Source organism: Bos indicus, chromosome 5 (genome assembly GCF_029378745.1).
Source record: "Bos indicus isolate NIAB-ARS_2022 breed Sahiwal x Tharparkar chromosome 5, NIAB-ARS_B.indTharparkar_mat_pri_1.0, whole genome shotgun sequence".
Taxonomy (NCBI): domain Eukaryota; kingdom Metazoa; phylum Chordata; class Mammalia; order Artiodactyla; family Bovidae; genus Bos; species Bos indicus.
In genome coordinates, this window is record NC_091764.1 from 29,444,672 (window position 1) to 29,470,623 (window position 25,952).

The 25,952-nt window shown below is 40.4% G+C and overlaps 1 protein-coding gene and 1 pseudogene across 3 annotated transcripts in view; both read right to left on the reverse strand.

The window, feature by feature from the left end:
• LOC139183093 (small ribosomal subunit protein uS5 pseudogene) overlaps positions 1-14,897 on the reverse strand; it is a 69,833-nt pseudogene extending 54,936 nt beyond the window's left edge.
• DIP2B (disco interacting protein 2 homolog B) overlaps positions 1-25,952 on the reverse strand; it is a 229,775-nt gene that overhangs the window by 174,090 nt on the left and 29,733 nt on the right. The gene's annotated exons all lie outside the window — the stretch shown is intronic.

Genomic DNA, 25,952 nt, shown 5'->3' on the forward strand with positions numbered 1-25,952 from the left:
ATCAGTCTGTCCCTACTCCACCACCAGTCACCCAATGGCCATTAAGTCATACTAATGAATATTTAGGTAACAGATTAATCTGACCATAAAATAATCTGAGGACGTTTTTAAAGAAAAATTAACTTCATAAATTTCAACATAAACAGCACTGCTGAAAGGAATGGGAAAGTTATGCTTTTAAGCATCTGCTCCAACCCTATATACAGAAGAGAGCTAAATGCTAACTTCCTTCCTGTCCTTATCACCGTACACTCCCTTAGTATGCCCTTACTATGCAGCCATGAGATTAAGATACTTGCTCTTTGGAAGGAAAGCTATGACAAATCCAGTGTATTAAAAACCAGAGACATCAAGTTTGCTGAAAGGTCCTTAGAGTCAAAGCAATGGTTTTTCCATTAGTCATGTACAGATGTCAGAATTAGATCATAAAGGCAGCTAAACACCAAAGAACTGATGCTTTCTAACTGTAGTGCTGGAGAAGACTCTTGAGAATTTCCTGGACCACAGGGAGATCAAATCAGTCAGTCCTAAAGGAAATCAACCCTGAACACTCATCGAAGGATTGATGCTGAAGCTGAAGCTCCAATACTTTGGCTACCTGATACAAAGAGCTGACTCACTGGGAAAGACCCTAATGCTGGGAAAGACTGAAGGCAAAAGAAGAAGAGGGTTGCAGAAGATGAGATGGTGAGATAGCATCACTGACTCAATGGACATGAACGTGAGCAGATTAGGAAGATAGTGGAGGACACAGGAGCCTGGGGTGCTTCAGTCCATGGAGATGCAAAGTGTCCGTGGAGTTGCAAAGTGTCGGACACAGCTTAGCAACTGAACAACCACAACGAGGCCCTCTAGTTTCTGCATTCTAGAATCACATATAACCACTATTTAAGACCGGATCCAAAATCTAGATGAACAGCTCAAGACAGTTCCCCCTCCTCCACCATCCTTTTTTTATTCAAAAGCTTGTATCCAACAGTCAAAGTCACTCGAGATAAGCTTAAAAAATTCACATGTCACTTTGGAAAGTGATTCCAAGTATCTGAATTATGACACTATATTATTTATTCTCTTTAATTCAATCAAAAGGACTTAGTAGCCCTCACAATATAGAGATGAAGAACAGGGCAAATTACTAGTAGATTAAGAATCCCTCAAAGGGAAACACACCAATATTACAAAAGAGACTGAACAGTATTATATTATGTTCAGTTCAGTTCAGTTCAGTCGCTCAGTCATCTGCGACTCTTTGCGACCCCATCACCAACTCCCGGAGTTCACTCAGACTCACGTCCATCGAGTCGGTGATGCCATCCAGCCATCTCAACCTCTGTCGTCCCCTTCTCCTCCTGCCCCCAATCTCTCCCAGAATCAGAGTCTTTTCCAATGAGTCAACTCTTCGCATGAGGTGGCCAAAGTACTGGAGTTTCAGCTTTAGCATCATTCCTTCCAAAGAAATCTCAGGGCTGATCTCCTTCAGAATGGACTGGTTGGATCTCCTTGCAGTCCAAGGGACTCTTAAGAGTCTTCTCCAACACCACAGTTCAAAAGCATCAATTCTTCGGCGCTCAGCTTTCTTCACAGTCCAACTCTCACATCCACACATGACCACTGGAAAAACCATAGTCTTGACTAGACGAACCTTTGTTGGCAAAGTAATTTCTCTGCTTTTGAATATGCTATCTAGGTTAGTCATAACTTTCCTTCCAAGGAGTAAGCGTCTTTTAATTTCATGGCTGCAATCACCATCTGCAGTGATTTTGGAGCCCCCCAAAATAAAGTCAACCACTGTTTCCACTGTTACCCCACCTATTTCCCATGAAGTGATAGGACCGATGCCATGATCTTCGTTTTCTGAATGTTGAGGTTTAAGCCAACTTTTTCACTCTCCTCTTTCACTTTCATCAAGAGGCTTTTTAGTTCCTCTTGACTTTATGCCATAAGGGTGGTGCCATCTGCATATCTGAGGTTATTGATATTTCTCCCGCAATCTTGATTCCAGCTTGTGCTTCTTCCAGCCCAGCGTTTCTCATGATGTACTCTGCACAGAAGTTAAATAAGCAGCGTGACAATATACACCCTTGACATACTCCTTTTCCTATTTGGAACCAGTCTGTTGTTCCATGTCCAGTTCTAACTGTTGCTTCCTGACCTGCATATAGGTTTTTCAAGAGGCAGGTCAGGTGGTCTGGTATGCCCATCTCTTTCAGAATTTTCCACAGTTTATTGTGATCCACACTGTCAAAGGCTTTGGCATAGTCAATAAAGCAGAAATAGATGTTTTTCTGGAACTCTCTTGCTTTTTCTATGATCCAGCGGATGTTGGCAATTTGATCTCTGGTTCCTCTGTTACAATCAATTAATTTCCTCAATTATATGATAAAACATATATACACAAAACTATTTTACAGACAACTTCTCAGGAGTATTACTTCTATAAGCCAAAGATACATAAGACGGCAGACCATCTTAGATGCAATGTGTCCATGGGTATGCTAATTTAACTTATCTCACTCTGAAGAGCTCCACAGAAGCTACTAGCAGCTCTCTTTAAAACAACAACAAAAACAGACAGATATATAGCTCTCTTTGAACAAATGTATTTAACTATGTGAACGTCACAACTGGAGATGAGTGGGAATAAAGATCTGTATGTGGAAGCATGAGAAAATATCCACAGAAGAGTCTTATGCCTTTTAATGTTATCTGCAAATATAATGACAAACTGTGGAACACATAATAGAAAAACACACTCATCAGTTTTCTTTAAGAAACTGGAAATGTCTCTGATTCAAAATGACGGACGCAAGCATAGTTCATGAAGGACAAGAAAAATAAAATCTCAAATATTCACCAGTATTAATTGCTTTGGCTGAATAGAGGAAGGAAAAGGATCTTGAGTGTCTAATTTTTCAAAACAATCTACACTGAGTCTCAGTGCTAAAGAATTTGCCTGCCAAGCAGGAGACATGGGTTTGATCCCTGAGTCGGGTAAATCCCCTGGAGAAGGAAATGGCAACCCACTCCAGTATTCTTGCCTGGGAAATCCCATGGACAGAGGAGTCTGGTGGGCTACAGTCCATGGGGTCACGAAGAGTCGGACATGACTTAGCCACTGCTACTGCTGCTAAGTCGCTTAAGTCGTGTCCGACTCTGTGCGACCCCAGAGACAGCAGCTCACCAGACTCCCCCGTCCCTGGGATTCTCCAGGCAAGAACATTGGAGTGGGTTGCCATTTCCTTCTCCGATGCATGAAAGTGAAAAGTGAAAGTGAAGTCGCTCAGTAGTGTCCAACTCTTCATGACCCCATGGACTGCAGCCTACCAGGCTCCTCCGTCCATGGGATTTTCCAGACAGGAGTACTGGAGTGGGGTGCCATTGCCTTCTCCGACTAAACAACAACAAAATAGCTGACTTATATCATGTTCATTTCAGGTATACACCAACATGATTCAGTTTTATACATTTTTTCAAACTGTTTTCCATTACAGGTTATTACAAGATACTGAATATAGTTCCCTGTGCTATACAGTTCCTTATTGCTTTACATTATGTATATTAGTTTGTACCTATTAATCCCATACTCCTAATCTACCCCTCCCCCATTTCTCCTTTGGTTAACCATAAGTTTGTTTTCTATGTCTGTGAGTCTGTTTTGCAGAGATTCATTTGTATTATTTTTTATATTCCACATATAAAGTGATATCGTATAATATTTGTCTTTCTCCGACTTACTTCACTTACTATGGTATTCTCTAGGTTCATCCATGTTCCTACAAATGGCAGAAAGATCATTTTAGACTGTAAATTCTCCTAGGGTAGGGGACAAGAGTTTTTCTCTTAACTTTTTACCCAGTCTTACACTTTACACAACAACAGCTAGATTGAATGTTGCATCTCATCCCTTCCACAAGGGCAAAGAATACACCTTGGGTTTCTTTGTACATCACTCTCACCTCCACGGCCAAAACATGTCAGGTGACTTGCAAGAGCTATGGATTAATAAAATAATATTTTTTTAAAGCATCAACTGCTGACTAATCCAATTGTTAGGACAAAACTAGTATACCCAGAAAGTATTTACTCTTCAACTTTTTATAGTTCATTACATCCTCTTCTCTTCTGTGCCTATTAACTTCTAAGTTACAGGAGAGGAAAGAAAAGGAAAAATGAAATGTTATCCAAAAACCTAAATGATTCACTCAGTGGGAGACTAGTTAATAAGAAGTTTGTCCTTTTCCATAGTAGGGGTTAGGGGTCACCTATTTATCTGCATAGCAAATGTGGAACTAAATCAACGTTGGTACATGATACTGGGTATGGAGAGAAGTTATACACGAGCACAAAGTGCCTTCACAGTGTGCCCTCAACTGTGCCTGACACCCCCATTCTAAAGGCCCTCTATCTCACCCTCTTTAGGAAATAAATCTATAGTCTTCTCCTAGGATGAAGAATTCTCTTGGCTGCAGGGAGGGAGAGGATCTGTGAGTATCAACTTTTCTTAAGCAAACTTTCAAGGCATCTTCCTATTTGTAACCTACTTTTACTCCCATCACCAGAGGAAACTGATCAACCCCATCCCTAAACTTTTTGGACTTTCACAGTGGAGATCGCCCTGTTTCCCCATTGCCACTTAGGATTCAGCTTTCTCAGGGCTGCTCAGTCAGCTATCACTTACCCACCTGCTTTCCAAATTTCAGAATTTTGTTGCTGTTGTCTCTCCTGCAGTTCTGTTTTATCCTGAGTTACTGCTATATTTTTTTTCCTTTACTGTCATTAATTGAAGTGTGATAAAGAACAGAGGTTGTTAGGCATATTAATTTAGCCATTTCTGACTGGAAACTCTTCAAACTGTTCTTGAGATACTCCTCATTGGTGGAAAACAAGTTCAGAAATACAGAGCTGCCAACTGAGTGACTTCAAGCAAACTACCCCACCTCTCAGAACCTCAATTTCCACATCTGTAAAAATATCAGAACAGAGAATTTCTAAGGTTCCTTTCAATCCTGCTGCTGCTGCTGCTGCTAAGTCGCTTCAGTTGTGTCTGACTCCGTGCGACCCCAGGAACGGCAGCCCACCAGGCTCCCCCGTGGGATTCTCCAGGCAAGAACACTGGAGTGGGCCGCCATTTCCTTCTCCAATGGATGAAAGTGAAAAGTGAAAGTGAAGTCACTCAGTCGTGTCCGACTCCTAGCAACCCCATGGACTGCAGCCTACCAGGCTCCTCTGTCCTGATGCTGCTGCTGCTAAGTCGCTTCAGTCGTGTCCAACTCTGTGCGACCCCGTAGACGGCAGCCCACCAGGCTCCCCCATCCCTGGGATTCTCCAGGCAAGAACACTGGAGTGGGTTGCCATTTCCTTCTCCAATGGGTGAAAGTGAAAAGTGAAAGTGAAGTCGCTCAGTCGTGTCCGACCCTCAGCGACCCCATGGACTGCAGCCTACCAGGCTCCTCTGTCGTAGGAGTGTATAATTCTCAATTACACCCTTGGCGGAAGCACAGAAGCTTTTAAATCACCTTGATGTCCTTAGCCAGTGCTGCCATATTAGAACTATTTAATTTTTTCTATTATTTGTGTTGTCTCTAAGGGTAAAGGAGATTAATAAAACAATGCAATCTCCAGAAGTTTTTGAACTAGATTGAGTTAATTTATTTCATTAAACCCTATACATCTTGAAATCTGTGACAATTTATATCGGATTGTGTTGATGCTCACTCTTTACTATCTATAACACTACAATTTGTATACTTAGTTTTTCTTCTTTTAAAAAAACAACAAAAGTTGAACAAATCAGTGTGCCAATTATACAGCAGAGAGGCAAAAGCAAGTTCAACTTTAGGAAAAGCAACAAGAACGCCAGACTCCATTTACTAAGATTCACAAAGTTTACATAACTATATTCTCCCAGGGCTAAGCAGACAGTGCACATAAAGGCAGTCACAATAATGGAAATACATTTTTCTTAGCTTTTGCCCTTCATGGGTTCCAGCAGATGCCTCAGGGCCTATCTCCCCTAGAGCAGCCCAGGAGCCACAGTTCAGCAGGAGACAGCCACCATCGTGCACTCCTCGTAGTGTCTGCTGCCTGGGGAGGCCCTGCCACTGCTGTGAGAACATCAGAGTCCCTACCAAGAACGGTATAACCGATGCTTCACGTCTGCCAAGCTACGAGCACAGAGCAGCAATGGCTTCCACCCAAAAGTAGAGATATCACCCAAACCACAGCCACACCCGCCAGGGATCTACTAAGTCTCACTGTTACCCACACACAACCCTTGGGAAAGCAGCTCCTGCACCTCTACCTGGACCACGTGCAGGAGGCCAGACAGAGACAAAAATTACATTTCAGAGCTTCCCAGACAGTTTTGCTCAATCCATCTCATTTGCCTCTCAAAGTACCATGAAGTCCCAAATCTCACCCATAAAGGATGAGATTACTGTTCCCATTTTATAAATAAAGAACCAAGACTTAGCAATTCAGTAAGTCTCACAATATATATTATCATTTGGGACAATAAGTTCAGTCTTCCTACTGTAATGTTAGTTCTATTATTCATAATGTTTATTCTATGTAAGTCTGCCTAAACCCTCCAAGGAGGAAGACATATCAAAAGATGAGTAGTTAGTATAAAGATGAAAGTCAGAGACGTGAAGCAGAATAAAAGGTACCAAGAATGAGAGAGAAGCAAAGTCAGGACATGCGCTAAATCAACAAAGATTTAATTTCTAAAGATGTGTGTGTGGTCGCTGCTGTTGTTCAGAATAATTTCTTGAACAGTTAATAAAATGCAGCTAGAACCAGGCTTTGATTGGGGAGAGGGCTTCCTAGGTAGCTCAGTGGTAAAGAATCCGCCCGCAATGCAGGAGATGCAGGTTCGATCACGGGGTCAGGAAGATCCCCTGGAGGAGGAAATGGCAGTCCACTCCAGTATTTTTGCCTGGAGAATCCCATGGACAGAGGAGCCTGGCAGGCTACAGTCCATGGGGTCACAAAGAGTTGGATATGACTGAAGCAACTTAGCATGCACGTACGCATACTGCTTAGAAGGGAACCTGCCAAGAAGCAAAGGGAGAGAAGGGTTACTCTGCTTAGTTGGAGGCACCTACAAAAGGAGGAGATCAAGAGGTGCCAAAGAAGCGTAGAGTAAAAAGAAACAACAAAAGATAAAAGGTCAAATAAGCTGGAAAAAATAAATATTAAGGATGACAGAGGGACTTCCCTGGTGGTCCAGTGGTTAAGACTTCACCTTCTAAGGCATGGGGTTTGATCCCTGGTCAGGGAACTAAGATCTCATGCGCTGGCAGCCAAAATACATAAAACAGAAGCAATATTGTAACAAATTCAATGAAGACTTTAAAAACGGTCTACATCAAAGGAAGGCTTTAAAAAAAGAAAAAGGATGACTGGCAATGGAACAAGTGAGGGTAAAGTTACAAGTCAGAGGTGACAAGCAGAAAAAAGACCAGCACGAGAAGAAAAGCTGAGATAAAGGACAGTTCAGGAACTTCCAGTCAGAGACAGCAGAATGGGGGTGCCTGGCCCCTGCAAACCTCACTACGTAACAGTGACAGGGGAAAAATTAAACTCTAACCCACAAGGGAAAAAAACGACTGAAGATACAGCAGCAACAAAATTTTTACATTTGGAAAGCAGGTGGATAAATGATAGGTGACTGAGCAGACCCAAGCAAGCTGCATCCTAAGTGGCAACGGGGAAGCAGGGCAACTTACGCTGCGAAAGTCTGAAAGGCTCAGGGACAGGCTGGATCAGTTCCCTCTGGAAATGGGGGTGAAAGTAGGTTTCAAACAGGAAGGTTTGTTGAAGGTTTGTTTAAAGCAAAGTTAGACTCACAGACCTCTCCTTTCCTCCATGAAGCCAAGAGAATGCCCTTTCTTCACCCTAGCAAAAGACTGTGTGTTAGTCGCTCAGTCATGTCCAACTCTTTGCAACCCCATGAGATGTAGCCCACCAGGCTCCTCTGTCCGTGGGATTTTCCAGGCAAGAATACTGCAGTGGGTTGCATTTCCTTCTCCAGGGGATCCTCCTGACCCAGGGACTACAGATTTATTATCTAGAAGGCAAAACAGAGCATCTTTAGAATAAAGGACACCAGCACAGCTAGGGGGCAGGCCTCATACTGAAAAACAAGACGCCATGTAGAGATGCCTTTCAGAGATGCACTCAGCCAAAGTTAAAGAGTAAAACTCAAAAAGGTGAAGACATGGAACCCAGAAAACAGAGTCTGTAACACAAAAACAAAGGAAATCCCTAGGTAGCCAGAGAAAGGTGATCCTTACAGAGTGGGAAAAAATACTTACAAATCTCCTTTTGCCACTACATGGATGGACCTTGCGGGCCTTATGCTAAGTGAACGAAGTCAGACAGAAACACAAATACTGCACAGTATCACCTATATGTGGAATTTTAAAAAGAAGTCAAACTCACAGAAAACAGACAGCAGAAACGTGGTTGCCAGTGGCTGTGAGGTGGAGGAAACAGGGGAGATGGTAAGATGACACAAACTTCCAGCCCTAAGATGTGTAAGGTCTGAGGATCTAATGTAAAACCTGGTGACTACAACCGATAACACTGTAGTGTATAACTGAAATTAGCTAAAAGAGAACTTAAATGTTTTCACCAGAAAAATTAATTAATGAAATGCATACATACACATGTAAAGTGATAAATGCGTTCAAATTAACCAGAGGGGCAAATCCTTTCACAACATATATGCTTTCAAATTACTACAATGTATACTTTAAATATCCTACAATTTTATGTCAATTATAAAGCTAAAATTTTTAAAACATTTACAAATCATAGATCTAATAAGGAGTTAATATTCAGACTATATAAAGAACTCCCACACCTCAACAATTAAAAAATTGAATAACCTGATCAAAAAAATGGGCAAAGGACTTGATTAGACATTTCCCTAAAGATAATATGGCCAACAAGGGGCCTTCCCTGGTGGCCCAGAGATTAAGAGTCCACCTTGCAATGCACGGACACTGGTTCAATCCCTGGTCCGGGAAGACCGCACGTGCCACAGGGCAAAAAGCCTGAGCACCACAATTACGGAGCCTGAGCTCAGAGCCGGCGAGTGCAACCACTCAGCCCACGCGCTACAACTGCTGAAGCGCAATGCCCTAGAGCCTGTGCTCCCCAACAAGAAAAACCACCGCAAGAAGCCTGCCCACCACAACCAGAGAAAGCCCACACAGAGCAACCAAGACCCAGCAAAGCCAAAAATAAAAACACAGAAATATTTTTTGAAATAATAAATGGCCAACAAGGATATGAAAACAGGCTCAACATCACTAATTATCACGGAAATGCAAACCAAAAACACAGTGACTTCAAATACACACCACTATATATAAAATAAAGAGAACGGAAAATAAGTGCTGGCAAGGATGCAGAGAAATCGGAACACCTGTACACTATTCATGTAAGTCGTAAAATGGTACAACTGCTATGGAAAACAGTATGATGATCACTCAAAGAATTAACTATGCAACTACTATGTAATACAGTAATCCCACTTCTGAGTACACAGCAAAAAGAACTGAAAGCAAGGTCTCAAAGAGGAGATACGTGCACACCCATGTTCACTGCAGCATCATTCACAACAGCCTAGATGCAGAAGCAACCTAAATGTCCATTGATGAATCAATACAGGAAATGCAATATATATGAATAAAATGAAATATTACTTAGACTTAAAAAGGAAGGAAACTGTGACACATGCTACGGCATGGATGAACCTTGAGGACATTATACTAAAGTGAAAGAAACCTGTCACAAAAAGACAAATATTGAGTGATTTTACTTATATAAAGACTCCTCTGTCCATGGAATTCTCCAGGCAAGAATACTGCAGTGGGTAGCCATTCCCTTCTCCAGGGGATCTTCCCAACCCAGGGATGAAACCCGGGTCTCCCACTTCGCAGGCAGATTCTTTACCGTCTGAGCCACCAGGGAAGTCCCCTATATAAGGTACCTAAAGTAGTCAAACCCATAGAAATGGAAAGTAGAATGGAGGTTACCAGTGACTGGTAACCAGGAGGAAGGAAAAGAGGGAGTTGTTTGACGAGAAGACAATTTCAGATTTGCAGGATGAAAAAGTTCTAGTGATTTCTTTCACAACAATATAACGTACTTACACTATGTACGCTTAAAAATGGTTAGGGTGGTAAATTTTATGACGTGTTAATTAGCACACACAAATAAAGCTTAGGTGGGAAACAAGCAAGTAAGTGGTTAAGAAAAGATGCGTGGAGGAAAGGCTTAATGAATAACACAGGCCCTCTGGGGCATATGAATCAATTCACTGTAAACAAACTCTCCTGGCTGCTAACAAGGCACTGCCCTAGGTTCTTTGGGGATGACAAAGATGAATGAGACTGCACTCCTGCCCAAGAACTGACAAGCTTGGGGGAAGACTTACTGGGCTCTCAACCGTAAGACCAAGCAGTACACGGTAAGCTCTAGACTTATAGGTGTAAGAGCTGTACTAGAATAGAGAAGGTAGAATTTGATTCCTAAAATGAAGACAGAGAAAAACACCTGTATAAAAACACGAATAGACATAGCAGGAGACAGAAGATGCCAACACTGCCCACAGTGAGCTCAGAGTCCAGAGTTCACAGTCTAATGAAAGAGGCAGACAAGCAAGGCACAAAACAGCACTACAGGAGGGTTGAGAAAAGGGGCAAAGAGGTGGCACACGAAAGACACCTCGAACCCAGGCCCAGGAGGGAGCTGATAAGGGAAGGAGTCACCTGAACTCTGACAGAAAAGATAAGAATGGCAAAAGAAGTGAACTGTGTCAAAGAACACAGATGTAAAGATACACAACTTGTTCCAGGACCCACAGAGGACTAGAGAAGCAGGCAGGCAGGGCACGGGAATTGATTCTAAAAGTTCAAAAAACCGAAATAGCCTAAGTGTCCAAGAATGGGGGATGGGTTAAATATGTTATAAGCATACTATGAAACAGCATGCAATTACCGAAAATGATTCTGAAGAACAGATTATTAAGTGTCCTTTCAATAGAACTTACCACTCTGCCCCACACCCACCTCCCCCCAAAAAAACCCCAGTGTTATATCTATTAGTAGATTTATTTCCGCATCCCTGATTGCCTATACAAGTATCTACTAAGCAGATTACAAAAGAGTATGATTCCATTTGGCAAAAAGATAAAAAGGAAGAAAAAGACATAGATGTAAAACTATATTAAGTCCTTACATACACGAATATATCCCTGTGCATGTGTGGCTCTGTGCGTGTGTGTCTGACTTTAGGGATATATAACAAAATACTAACAATAATTTGCTCTGTGGAACGTACATGGGTAGTTTTTCATCTTGTTTTTGCATAGCTGTGATTTTTCACTTTTCCAATGAGTATGCATTGCTCAGTATCGGGAAACATTTAACCAAATTCAAATCTAAAGTAAGTGAACTGATCTCACACAGAAGCAGCAGAAAAGCAAAACAATCAGAAGTCATTCAGTACAGAGATGAACAGATTTTCACACGTCCAATCCCCGAAGACAGCACAGTAATATACAGTACAGGGCAAGAGACATTCAAAATAATGAACCCCAGGTTATTAATAAAAGGTTAAACTATGCTGCTATGTTTAAGAAATTAGAGAAATATGTCATGCAATTTAGGTTGATTGCCATCATCCATGACTCAAATTTAAATAGATTCTGCTCTTAAAATGTGCTTATGGTTAAGTATCAGTCATCTGGGAAATCTATTAATGTACATTCAAAATACCACATTACTCAATAATAATAAAAGGATTACTATCACATTTTTATTGCTTTATTCTTTTGAATCAACTCCCTGACTGATGTAATATTTGATACCTTAAAAAGAAAACGCATGGGCTTCCCTGGTGGCTCAATGATAAAGAATTCGCCTGCCAATGCAGAAGATGCAGGTTCAATCTCTGATCCAGAAAGATCCCACATGTGGCAGAGGAAGGAGCAACAAAGCCCATGCGCCCCAACTGCTGAAGCCTAAGCACCCCAGAGCCTGTACTCCACAAGAGGAGAAGCCACCGCAGTGAGAAGCCTGTGTACCGCAACTAGAGAGTAGCCACTGCTCCCCTCACCTACAGAAAAGTCCACACAGCAACGAAGACCCAGCACAGCCAAAAATTAATACATATTTTGGGAAAAAAAGCATAAGTGACAGAAGTCACAAAAGGCCACATACTATTATTTCATTTATATGAAAATTCCACAATAAGCAAATCCATAAAGACAAAAAAAAAGTTTGGTGATTGCCCAGAGCAAGGCAAGAGGGAAACGGGAAATGATTTTTAATGGTTTGGGGTTTCTTTATGGAATGCTGAAACTACCTTAAAATTAGACAATGTTGAAGATTGCACAACTGTGTAAAAACAGTAAATAGCATTAAATTAATTGTATAATTACTTTAAAAGTGTGAATTTTGGGGGCATGTAAATTACATCTCTATGTAAGTTACACCACCAGGGCTTCCCTGGTGGCTCAGTGGTGAAGAAATTGTCTGCCGGTGGCAGGAGATGCAGGAGATATGAGTTCAATCCCTGGGTCAAGAAGATCCCCTGCAGAAGGAAATGGCAACCCAGTCCAGTATTCTTGCCTGGGAAATCCCATGGAGAGAGGAACCTGGCAGGCTACAGTCAATGGAGTTGCAAAGAATTGGACATGACTTAGTGACTAAACAACAAGAACAAAATTATATCTCAATAACACTGGGAGCTTCCCTTATAGCTCAGTTGGTAAAGAATCTGCCTGCAATGCAGAAGACCTGGGTTCGATTCCTGGGTTGGGAAGATCCTCTGGAGAAGGAAATGGCAACCCACTCCAGTACTCTTGCCTAGAGAATCCCACAGACAGAGGAGCCTGGCAGGCTACTGTCCATGGGGTCGCAAGAGCCAGACACGACTTAGCGACTAAACCACCACCACCAACACTGTTATTAAAAGAGAGAGAGATAAAGAATACAAAAGTTGACCAAAAGGAAGCTTGACAAAAGGCCCAAGTGTTTAATTCCTCATATGTAAATGAAAATAACAATACCTATCTTGCAAGGTTTTCACAGAAATAATATAAATAGAGCACTCAGCACAGTGTCTGGCACAAAGCAGGTAGGTATTCAATAAATAGAACTGATTGTTAATATATACATTATGTAAGCTGCTTTGACTACAGACTTCAAAACAAAGATATGACAGAATCTAGTCCTCAATATACTGTGTTTTGAAAACACTACTGATAAACCTTAAATTTGTAGCTAAATGGAACCCCTAGGAAAACAGCAATTTGTCACTTGCTTTGAGAAGTGTGTAGGCAGCACCTGTCGCCGGCCTACACAGTGTTTACCAACTGCACAAACTTGGCCAATGCGTTGCCTATAGATTAACAGTCCCAGTAAGCACTGCCTGACAAACCACTCCTTTCCCACAGAAGCAGCACGGTTTAGGATCTGGTTCGGGGATTCCCTGGTGGTTCAGTGGTGGAGAATCCGCCGGCTGATGTGGGAGACACAGGTTCAGTCTCTGATGAGGAAAGATCTCACACGCTGACAGCAACTTAAGCCCATGCGCCACAACTACTGAGTCTGCGCTCTAGAGCCTGGGAGCCAGGCACTCTGGAAGCCCACGCAGCCTACTGAAGCCCACGCAGCCTACAGCTCGCGCTCAGCAACTAGAGAAGCCACCGCAACGAGAAGCCCATGCGCCACAACTGGAGGGCAGCCCCCGCTCGTAGTAACTGAAGAAAAGCCCGCGCAGCAACAAAGAACCAGCACAGCCAAAACAAATCTGGGAGAACCAGACTCTACTCATTTCCTCATGTTTAAGGCAATTTTTCACTAAGGTAAAATGAATCATGAGATATGAAGAAACCTGCTAGGTTATCCAGACCATTCCCCTCAGAAATCCTAGAATATGGTAAACTTTTATAGACCTAGTAATATAGTAATGATTATAAAGAATATTTTAGAGGTTACTTGTTCTTTCTGAGTAGATTTCTCTCATGAAATAGTCATACGTAGATTCTGAGTAGTTCAATTTCTTGATTCACTTGTGAATGTCACAGTCTCATGAAAAAGATGAATGGAGGAAAAAAGAAAAAAATCAATGAAGAAACTGGCCAAATCTGCAAGGAACTTCAAGTCTCAAAAAGCAAGCTGGAGGAAGCTTAGCTTGGTGCTCTGTGACGACCTAAAGGGGTGGAATGGGAGGATGGGACGGAGACTCAAGAGAGAGGGGATACATGTATACACGTGGCTGATTCACGATGCTGTACAACAGAAACTAACACTGTAAAATAATTATATTCCAATTAAAAAAAAAAAAAGTTGGTCCTACAAATACACCACTATTAATCCCAAATTTAAAACCCAGGCAATCTCATCAAAAATTTAAAAACTTAATGTTATCCATTACACACAAAACTAGTCAGGCCTAACAAACAAAACTCACAGTTTCTAGGCATCTCCTTTGCCTTTACTAAGCAAAGAACTAACACAGCATACGGCTGCTATTCAGAGGGCTGACGGGGGACTGAAGGAGGAAAATAGAAGCCTTGATACCTGCAAACTGAAGAGTCTCTATAAAATCTAAAATTGCCAGTGACACTTAAGGGAAGGGAAGGAAATCCCCAAATCTGATACAACTAGGCATTTTGATTATTATATCTGGAACAGGACTTCTCCTTTGTTACATGCAGATCTTAAATTTCCATATTAAAAAAGGAACAGGTCACAAGATTCAATTCTTTAAAAATTATTCAGAAGGAAACAAAATTAAGAGCACAGAGACATAAGCTAAATATTTCTACATATAAAGATTACTATAAAATAAATTTAAACTGGGAATCATAAACAACTAACCATACAGCTTCTTTAACAGCCCCAACTCTCATCTCTGACTCGCTCAGTGGAAGAGAATTCCAATTTACAGTCCAAACTGGAGTGGCTGCACTGAGAGTTTCGTTGCTCTGGAGTACTTTCTTTGCTCTGTTTCAAAGGTCATCATGCAGTTGGTTAATTATCATAAAATTTAAACTTTAACTAAGAGACATGAACAAGCTGTAACTTGCATTGAGGAAACCTGAACATATATTACTGCCACACTAGAAAATTACACATTTCCAGAACAAATCCAGTCACTTCTTAAAGAACTGAAGAACTATTCCTGTACACTGTGATGTTTGAAAAACACTTCTTCGTGTCTTCCATTTCAAAATGCAAGTAGTACAATGCATCTTGTAGCTTAATTGAATGTCCAACTGCACTAACGCTGTTTGCATAAATTTATGTACACATATACAGGAGTATGCATATAAATACACAGAATTTTAAAGGGCATCTTTTTTATGAGTAGCTAGTTGCATCTGTGCCCCGCCTTACTGTTCTCCATTAATTTTCTTTTCTCTTAAGGTTGCTTTATTTGAAAATCACTGTAAAGGGCACACAATAAATGCAAAAGTCATCCATAATTATCCACCACAGTAAGAAGAGAAAGTTCCTTACTCGGTCTCTCTAAGCCCAATTCCAAAGTAAATTACCATTAAGATTAAAGTGTTTTTCTATGCTTATACAAACATTTAATATGTACACTCTTTTAAACAAAACTGAAATTCTGTTATACATACATGTCACAGCCTGATTATTTTCACTTATCAGACATTTCTTAGCTCAGTACATGTATAACTCATTTTTTTTAAAGAATGAAGAGTAAAGATGAGCCACAATTTCACTATTTTTCTAGTTTGTTTCCCACTTTTGCTCTTAAAGCAGTATTGATACTTAGATTAACATTTTAAAATATATATTTTTACTGTCCTTGTTGCCATTTTTGTGCAAGAGACTGCTAGACATGCAACTGCTAGATCCCAAGTTACAGGATATTAACCCTGCTCTGAGCTACTGCCAAATTACCTTCTAAAAAAGATGGTACCAATTAATATCCCCATTAAGCGTTCTTAAGTGATTCTTGTCTAGTGTTGTACAGTCATCATTAAATTACACTGGGAAATTATTACTTCCTAGATATCTTTCAATCTTTTGAGCCAAACTTTAATTTTAACTACCAAACAAATTAATAATCAATGGTTAAACATACAAGTTTGTCCTTTCTATAAAAAGGACACTCCCTTCCTCCCCCAAAAGGGAGTGAAATTGTTTAGAAAGTGGTGTTTTCTCTACAGCCAAGAAATGAAAGGGCTTCAACTAAGTTCGTGGTTAACAGTGCCACGAACCTCAATGGGGGAGGGGAGTAAAAAAAGGCAAGGTAAACTGTTAACCTTTGAATAAGCAGCTTCAGTAAAGTGGGGAATAAAGACAAACAGGAAGTGGCATCTTTTTTGTTTTGTAAATAATGCATTTCTAAATTATTTATACATAAAATCAGTTGTAAGTTCAAAAGCAACACCTCATTTAAAGATTCGTTCTCCACTGCCTGCTACATTAGCCCCTGAAAACTGACACACAGGGCCAAGATGGGATCATTCTTGGTTCGGAAGTATCCCTATTTGAGAGCCGACACTTGTTAGGCACCTAGTATCTGCAAAACACTGGCAGATAATTTTACTGGCATGTAAAATGCTTTACATGCATTACTCTATTTAATCCTAACAAGTATGTGAAGAAGGTATTACTGAACTCATTTTCCAAATAAGAAAACTGAGACTCCTGAAGAACAAAATAACTTGCCTAAAAATAAGGGCTGGAGATACCTGAAGGTGAGACATACGTGTCCTCTTCCTGCAACAAAAGCAGATGTATCTATCCAGTGATCTTAGGCACGATCTCAGAATTCTCCACGACACGCACCTCCAATTGACAGGAAGGAGTAAGTATCTAAAACCATATGCCAACCCTGCAGTAAACCACGCTGCCTCTCATTTAATACTAGTCTGTGGTATTTCCTAAAGGACAGGACTAACTTTTGCTATCTGTGCCTATTTGCACAAGTGTGCATACACAATGAACTGTTTTCATCTTGTTTGAGACAGGAAGCACATCTGGCTGGCCTAGGACAGGGTAAGATGATGGAATCAATACAGAGTGGAAACAAAGCTGACAGACGCACAGCAGCCCACTATGTCCCACTGTACTCAGATCTTTTCCATAGAAGGAACTGCGAAATCACGAGGGGGGATCCTGCTTTTCTTCTCAGTAAATTCCTCAATAAATCTTCCTTTATCTGTACTCTGATTTTTCTATTAAAAAGGTGTTCCATAAGTATATTCTGTAAGTCTTTTTTTAAAAGTGTAAAGAAATTCTGAAATTTACATAATTCATACTTGTATGCAAAATGTAACTAGGTAAAGCAAAAAAGCCAAGATATTATAAAAGTAAATTATAATTTTAAAATAACTTTGTGTGACACTATTTGTCCACCCAAAATAGTTCACTGAACCCCTAAACCATACACCAAGTATTCTCCTAGACCACACATGAAGTCACTCAGTCATGTCCAACTCTTTGCAACCCCATGGACTATACAGTTCATGGAATTCTCTAGGCCAGAATACTGGAGCGGGTAGCCTTGCCCGTCCTCAGGGGAATCTTCCCAACCCAAGGATTGAACGCAGGTGTCCCGTATTGCAAGCGGATTCTTTACCAGCTGAGTCACAAGGGAAGCCCAATAATACTGGAGTGGGCAGCCTATCCCTTCTCCAGAGGATCTGTCTGACCCAGGAATCGAACCGGGGTCTCCTGCATTGCACGCGGATTCCATATACCAAGTATTTTCCTAGACCACAGGAACAGAAAAATAAACAAGATTCAGTCCTTGTCCTTAAGAAGCTTTTCTAGTATGAAAGACATGCAAAGTATTACATATATCTTGCATGATAAATAGAGGTTAGCAAACTTTTTCTTAAAGGGTCAGAAAGGAAATATTTTAGGCTTTACTGACCAAAGGCAAAATCAAGACTGTTGTGTAGGTACTTATGTGTTTAGTCGCTAAGTCATGTCCAACTCTTTTGAGACCCCGTGAATGGTAGCCTGTCAGGCTCCTCAATCTATGGGATTTTTTTAAACTGAGGAACAAAAAAGAAAAAAAAAAAGAAAGAAAGAAAGGGACGGAGGAAGGGAGGGAGGGAAGGACAAAGAAGAAACATTTTCCCAGGCTTTAAGAACTAAAACTAGACCACTAGTAGCTCTCCCCTAGACCACTGTAAGTGGTCTTGGAGCTAAAAGGAGCTTCAGTTCAGTTCAGTCCGTCAGTCGTGTCCCACTCTGTGACCCCATGGACTGCAGCACGCCAGGCCTCCTTCTCCATCACTAACTCCCGGAGTTTACTCAAACTCAAGTCCATACCCAAAATCTATCTTTTAAATAACATGGGCTACCCTTCTAACATAGAAATTTCAGCAAGTCGCTCCTTTGCTTAAAATTCTTCAAGGGCTCTCACCTACTACAAAATGAAATACAAACTCATTAAAATGACACACATGCTCTTACTGATTCTTCAGGCTCACCTAAGGCCACTCCCCTTTACCTAGCCGATGCTGACTCAAACCTCAGACCTGAAGTTCCATGAACGGCCAATGTCTCTTCCGTTCCCATGCCTCCTTCTGTCTTCCTTCATCTTGTCCACTTGGCTATCTCCCATTATCTTCAAGTCTCAGGTTGAGCATTGTTTTCTCCAAAAGGTAAAACTTGGTTCCAGGGACAGAGCCTGTTAGTTATTCTGCACAATTCACCCTCCTCATCTAAGTTAGGGAACTCTTATTTTTAGCCAAGCACGTGGGTAGGACCCCTGTCTTTAGCTAACAACAGGGGTTACATAATGAAGCTCTCACCGATGTAATGTAAGCCCAAGTGTCCATGGACCTTCTTTATGAGACAGGTCTATGCCTCCTCTTCATTCCTTTCCCCATCCCACTGCCTGAAAGAAGAGGCTCCATCTCAGACTACGAAGCTGGACACACGCATGGTGGAACACTAACATGGATACTCTAACACCATGAAACACCACACAAGCCCCAGGCCACCTAAGCAAGCAGTTACCTGAGAGGGAAGCAAACTTCTATCTCACATTAAGTCACTGCTAATTTGGGCTTCCTATCTATCTCAGCTGAACCTAACTCTAACTAATACAGAACATTCCTGGTATTTCTCACAGCAGCACCATTTGTGAGGGTTGCCATTTGATAGGGGTTGTCAACTGCTGTGTGTGTCTTCTTCTAGTTGAGACTGGGGGTTCCCAAAGAGGGAGCTAATCTAATGTGCCCCTAGCCTTGCACAGGACCTGGCACACTGTCTTGGCACACTGTTATGCATGCTAAGTCACTTCAGTCGTGTCTGACTCTTTGCGACCCTGTGGACTGTAGCCCTCCAGGCTCCTCTGTCCATAGGACTGTCCAGGCAAGAGTACTGGTTGCCATGCCCTCATCCAGGGAATCTCCCTGATCCAGGGACCAAACCCAAGGTTCTTACGTCTCCTGCATTGGCAAGCAGGTTCTTTACCACTAGCGCAACATGGGAAGCCCATCTTGGACATTAATAGGGATTTATCGAATTTAATTACATTGACAACCAAGTACCACGCCATTAACTTCATTAACTTTATCTTGCCCCTTTTCTTTTTAGTCCCAAATATGAGAGGACTTCCATTCCCTTTCTCAGTATTTCTCCCAATCTTCTGTCCCAAATCTCAAACTGAGCTATTTTTTTCCCTTTTGAACATTGCCGATTGAACATAAAATGTATTTTTACGAAATGACAGTGTTCTCAGCATCTCTTCCATGTCGGCAACTCTAAAAGATCAGAGGTAAATTCATCACTGATTCAAAGGCCCGTATTAAGTACACGTCAGGCACCATAAAATCAGCTTAGAATATTAATTAGGCTTCCCTGGTTCCTGGCTCCCAGGCTTTGTTCAGTTTTTCTAAGAGGACCCACCCCTAGCCCAACAAGAACTGTGCTTTAAGGGGACTTGCGCTAAAGAACTCCACGTTTGTGAGATTTGCCTCAAACCAGACAGTGATGTGCCTGTACCTTCTCCATTCTCTATCTGTGCCTCTCCAACCTATTTACTCCAGCCCTTCCAGCCTAAAGCAGCTTTTCCTGCCCTGACTCTCCCAATTTATTTCCTGGTCTATATCCTATCTCCCTAGTCCCTTCATGGAAACTTTGTACACAGCCTTCTTGATAACTGACCTCTGACTGGGTCCTGCCCACTCTTTTTGAATACTATTTCAGGAGGCAAAGGCAGTATCCTCAGTTTCGTATCAGTCTCTCCCCAACACAGACACATCAACCCTTTTAGGGGATGTGATGTAATGGGGAAAGCACTGGCTTAATAGCCTGAGGCATGGACACGTACAGCCTTTAAATAAACCGCCTGAGCTTCAGTTTCCTCAAATATAAAATGGGGATTCTCTCCATCCATTAGTTACTGTAAGGATTAGAGAAAATTCATGTAAAAGGCCAAGGGCAATGGCCAACATAGAAAATTTTCAGTCATCATGACTTATTTTAATACAAAGAGGTAAATATTATAACAGATCTAAATCTTGTAATAAATTATAACAATTAATATTAATAAGGAAAACCTAGTTATAGTTCCACAAAACTTATTAAGCACTAACTCTAAATTATGCTAGGTACTGGAATTGTTAACTGTAAACAAGGAAGTACCTGCCCTCAAGGGGTTTACATTCAGATATGGAAGAAAAACAAGTAGAAAGTTAATTATGATACAATGAGGCAAGGACCCAAATACAGGTAAGGATAAAGTTTAAAACAGGAGAACATAAAATACTTTAGATTTAGATTGAACACATCCAGGGAAGGAGGGAGGCAGAAGAGACTCCTTTGTGAAATGTAAGGAAGAAGTCAGCTGTCTATTGGCCAATTTGCCCTGATTACCGTCCTCATGTTCAAATAATCGAACCAAGACCGGTCTACTAACTCATACATTGGTGTTGACTCTTAAAACTTGCGCTAGTCCCCTACCTTCAAATCCTAGTGTTATAAAACATCCACACCTGAAATACAATGTCCAAATACAGCACATGAGAACATGAACGAGGCCCCGCAGGGAAAAAGCACGATCTACCCAATCCAAACAGTTTATAACAGACAAAGAAAAATCAGTGGGTCAATTGGGGAAATTCTGAACACGTATCTGAATACTTGGGGAAACTAAGAGTATTTTTTAAGATGATCAGGGTATAATGGGTTTGTTTTTCTTTTTTCGGTTTTGTTAAGTCTTTTTATTTTTCTATTTAAGGTTTTTTTTCCCTAGAGATATGTACTAAAAGATTTATGAACAAAATGAACAAATATTCATGAACAAAATATTATGAATAAAATATTTATGAACAAAAACAGCTAGGATTTAAAATAGTATGGGGAGGGGGAAGACAAGAGGATTATAAATGAAATAGACTGATCATAAACTGATCATTGTTAAACTAGGTGATGGGTACATAGGGATTTGTTATACTAGTCTCTCTACTCTTGTAAATGAGAAATTCCATAATAAAAAAAAATTTTATGAAGCACTAATCTGGACAGTCCATAACAATAGAGAATAATATTCATGAAGTTTCTTCTTTCCTGTTGTTCATTTAGAAATTCACAGCAGAAAAAAATATTTTAAAATTTACCTAGTCTCCAGTTATCTTGTTTTTATACGATATTATAGATATATCTTGTTTTCTTTTTGGAATCTCGAATCACAGAAAGGACAGAATGAATTCTTAACTAGGACACAATGATATGTCTTTTTTTTTTTAAGGCTGTTGTGTTGTCTTTTTTTAAAGTCTTTTATTGAATTTGTCACATTGTTGCTTGTTTTATGCTTTTGGTTTTTTAGCCACTGGCAACGCACTCCAGTATTCTTGCCTGGAGAATTCCATGGACAGAGGAGCCTGGCAGGCTATATAGTCCATGGGGTCACAAAGAGCTGGACACCACCAGGCAACTAACACTTTCACTATGTGGGATCTTAGCTTCCTGACCAGGGATCAAACCTGCACCCCTGCACTGGAAGGCAACCACTGGACCACCAGGGGAGTCCCCACCTCCATCTTAAAGAAGATTAATTCTTTCTAGGATATTGTCCTCCAAAGGAATGAGAGGACATTTAACACAGAAAATGATAGCTGTATTTTTAGAGGGAAATTAATTTTTTAGCAAAAAAAAAAAAACTTTTTAAAAAACAATGCAAGTATTATGTGGTTTTTAAAAATTGATTTTTTTTTTAAGTGAAGTGGTTAATAAGCTATATAAACTGAACTTCTGATGTCTACAGCCAAATGCTATTTAGAAGAGTTACCTGCAGAGGACAAAAGCTTAAACAGAGGAGGCAGTTTCAAATTCAGATATGACTCTGAACCCAAAAGTAGAAAACTGGAATAAAACAATTTTTGAATATGTGAATTTATAAAACTTTAGGATTACTTGTATCTTTTTTTATTCTAGCTCTCTTAAAAATTCTGGTTTGCCAAAAGCATCTGTAAATGCAGTTTGTCCTTACAAATAAATAGATGTTTTTAACCTTATTTTTTAGCCTTTACTTCCTAATAATAGTAAATATTTACTGAGCTTGCACTATTAAACACAGACACCTGCCATTAGTTATATCGTTTAATTTTCACAAAAACCTTATCAGGTGGATTCACTATTACCTGCATTTCAAATACGAGGAAACTGAAGTTGAAGGACACTAAATAACACGCCAAAACTAGTTAACAGAAGAGCTAGAATTCCAACCTGAGTTCTTAACCAAGTAAATAATACTTCCTGTCTTTTTGTCCTCAGTACCTATGTTTTTAACTTTTGGTTTGCAGCTCTTATTTTCTTCTAACTCTGGAGAAAAGTAAAGTCAACTTTTACTCTTTTATGCAAACCCTACTTTTTAAACAGATAGATTAAAACATATCAAGATCTTACGCCACTCTGTACCATTTAAGCATTAACTTGTATGTACAATACTTAGTATAAATACATGATTCTACTAAGCTAATATCACCAGGGACGGAGCTTTTAGTGGTCTCCCAGGGTTAGAGAGAAATTTCAGTGATCCATTTACAGGCTCAGCTGGTTCCCTCCTGCAATGAAGGGCCCATATTTATCTGTAAGAGAGCTGGCACTGCTGGAAAGGCAAACCATGGCCCTTATGCTGGACAAAGCTAACAATAACAGAACTTCTAAGTTTATTTTCTGTTTATGCACTGTCCGCCAAGTAAGTGACCTGTGGCAAGATACCATGTGTCTACATTTTTACCAAAATAACACTGTCAATTTTTAAAAGTTTACTGTGTAATCAAGAGAGACCATTAAAAGAGTAAAACATCAAAGCACAGCGAAAAGACATTTGCAGTGTGTGTAACAAAGAACTCATCCTCAGTATATATAAAGAATGCCTACAAATTACTAAGAAGAAGGTAAACACAATTTTGAAACTTCCAAAACATATGAACAAGCACTTCACAGAAGAGCATATTCAAAAGGCCTTTTAGGAAAGGTGCTCACTAGACCTCAAGGAAATGTAAATGAAAACCACTAGGAAATACTGCTACTATGTATCTAGTAAAATGGTTAAAAAATAAGAAAACTAACAATAACCAAGCCTGATAAGTATAGGAGCAAATGGAAGTCTCATACGTTGCCGATGGGAATTTGGTATAATCACTTTGGGAAACCGTCGGATAATATCTATGAAACTGAACATGTGAACTCTATGACCAAGCATTTCCACTATCGGGTATATATTTAATATATGGCACCAAAAGACATATAGATGAACATCTAGAAGAGCCAAAAGTGGAAACAAACCAAATGTCCACAAACAGCAGAACTCACCTGCCAATGCAGGAGACACGGATTCAATCCCTGATCCAAGAAGACCCCACATGCCCTGGAGCAACTAAGCCTGTGCGCCACAACTACTGAGCCTGCGCTCTGTAGCCCACAAGCCACAACCACTGAAGCCGGCACACCCTACAGCCTGCGCTGGAAGAGAAGCCACCACAGAGAGAAGCCCGCACACGGCAAGCAACTAGACAGGAGCCCCACTCACCGCAACGAGAGAAGAGCCCACACAGCAACGAAGACCCAGTACAACCAAAAAGAAAGAAAAAAATTTTTTTTTAAAAATCAGCTACTGCCATGTAACAACATGGACGAAATGCACAGACACAATGCTGTGCAACAAAAGCCAGACACTAAGGAGAACATACATATGACTCCATTTGTGTACAATTCATAACAGGCAAAACCAATCAATGATAACAAGTAGTGGTTAACTCTGGGGAGGCAATAACTGGGAAGGGGCACAACTTCTGGATGCTGGTAATGTTCGCTACAAATTCTCTAAACTATATGTTTATTCTGTGCTCTCTCTGGGCTCAGCTGGCTCAGTTGCGTCCAACTTTGTGACCCCATGGACTGCAGCCCGCCGTGGACTGCAGCCCGCCGGACTCCTCTATCCATGGGATTTCCCAGGCAAGAATACTGGAGCTGGTTGCCATTTCCTACTCAGGGTGAATCTTCTCGAGCCAGGAATAAAACCTCTATCTCCTGCATTGGTAGGCAGATTCTTTACCACAGATCCACCGGGGAAGCCCCACATGCTTATTATTTGGACTCTTTTTTTGTATTTGTTATAATTCTTTTTTTTTTTAATCTTTGCGCCACACTGTGCTATGGGATCTTGGTTCTGGCATACGATTCAGAACCAAGATCAAGGGGCACTATGGCATATGGGATATTAGTTCTCTGACTAGAGATCGAACCTGTGTGCCCTGCACTGGAAGCACAGTCTTTTATTTTTCCTAATTAAAATAGTCCTTTATTATCTCAAATAATGCATTATCATTTATTATGAAAGCCTGGCGTCTTAACCACTGGACCACCAAGGAAGTTCTTCTTATAATTCAATTTTAAAGTTTACTTTGAAAGCATTTACTGTAGAAAAATTGAAAGTTACCTATAATTCTAACAGTAGGTGAATATTCAAATATTATGGTAATATCCAAACCCATGGACTATTACTCAGTCATGTCTTTAAAGAATGATGAAATAGGAAATGTTCAAAATAGGGTTTTTTTTAGGTTAAATTGAATTTACTATGTTACCTCAATTTTTTTGTTGTTTTTTTATGTTACCTCAATTTTTAAAAAGATACCTAAATAGAAGTGACAGGAAGGAAATTAACTTAAATAGCAATAGTGTTTATATTCAGATGTTGCGTTTAAGAAAACATTCATTTTCTTCTTTAGTTTCCTTTTTTAAAATTAAGCATGTATTATTTATATAATGAGGGGAAAGTTTTTTAAAAAACATTAACAGCTTGCCACAGACACCGAAATTATGTTAACCTTAATGAATTTACCCATGAAAATCTCTCTTGGTGTAGGATCTGTAGCACTGAAACCACTGAACCAGAACCAACAATACCAGAAACAACTAGAAATGTGTCTTGGCTATGTGTTTCGTTTTCGTTGTATGGCCAAAGTGAGAAACAGGGTAATCATGAGTCTGATTAAAGCCTTGCAATTGTTCTAGCATCATTCAGCTTTGCTGATGAACACACATGTGACATACTAAAATCCGGACAGGATTTAACAAGTAAGGCATATCAAACACAGGCCTGTTATTGTCCAGGTTTCTAGGTGTGGCTGTAGCTCAAGCATAATAAGATCATTTACATCTCTCTGAGTCAGTCACCACTGTGCTGTCTGTCTCTCTCCTTTCACATCAGACGTGGGCAGGAATGTAACACTCCATACACAGCACAGATCAGAGCAAATCAGTAGATTTTAGATGAGTGGTAACTCAGGAATATCAAACCTTTTTCTTTTACAAAGGAAAATGAAGAGATGAAAACCTGTTACTGAAATACACATCTACAAAGATGACAAAATGAACTTCTTAAACACATTTAGGAATCCCAAAACAACTGTAGCTTTTACT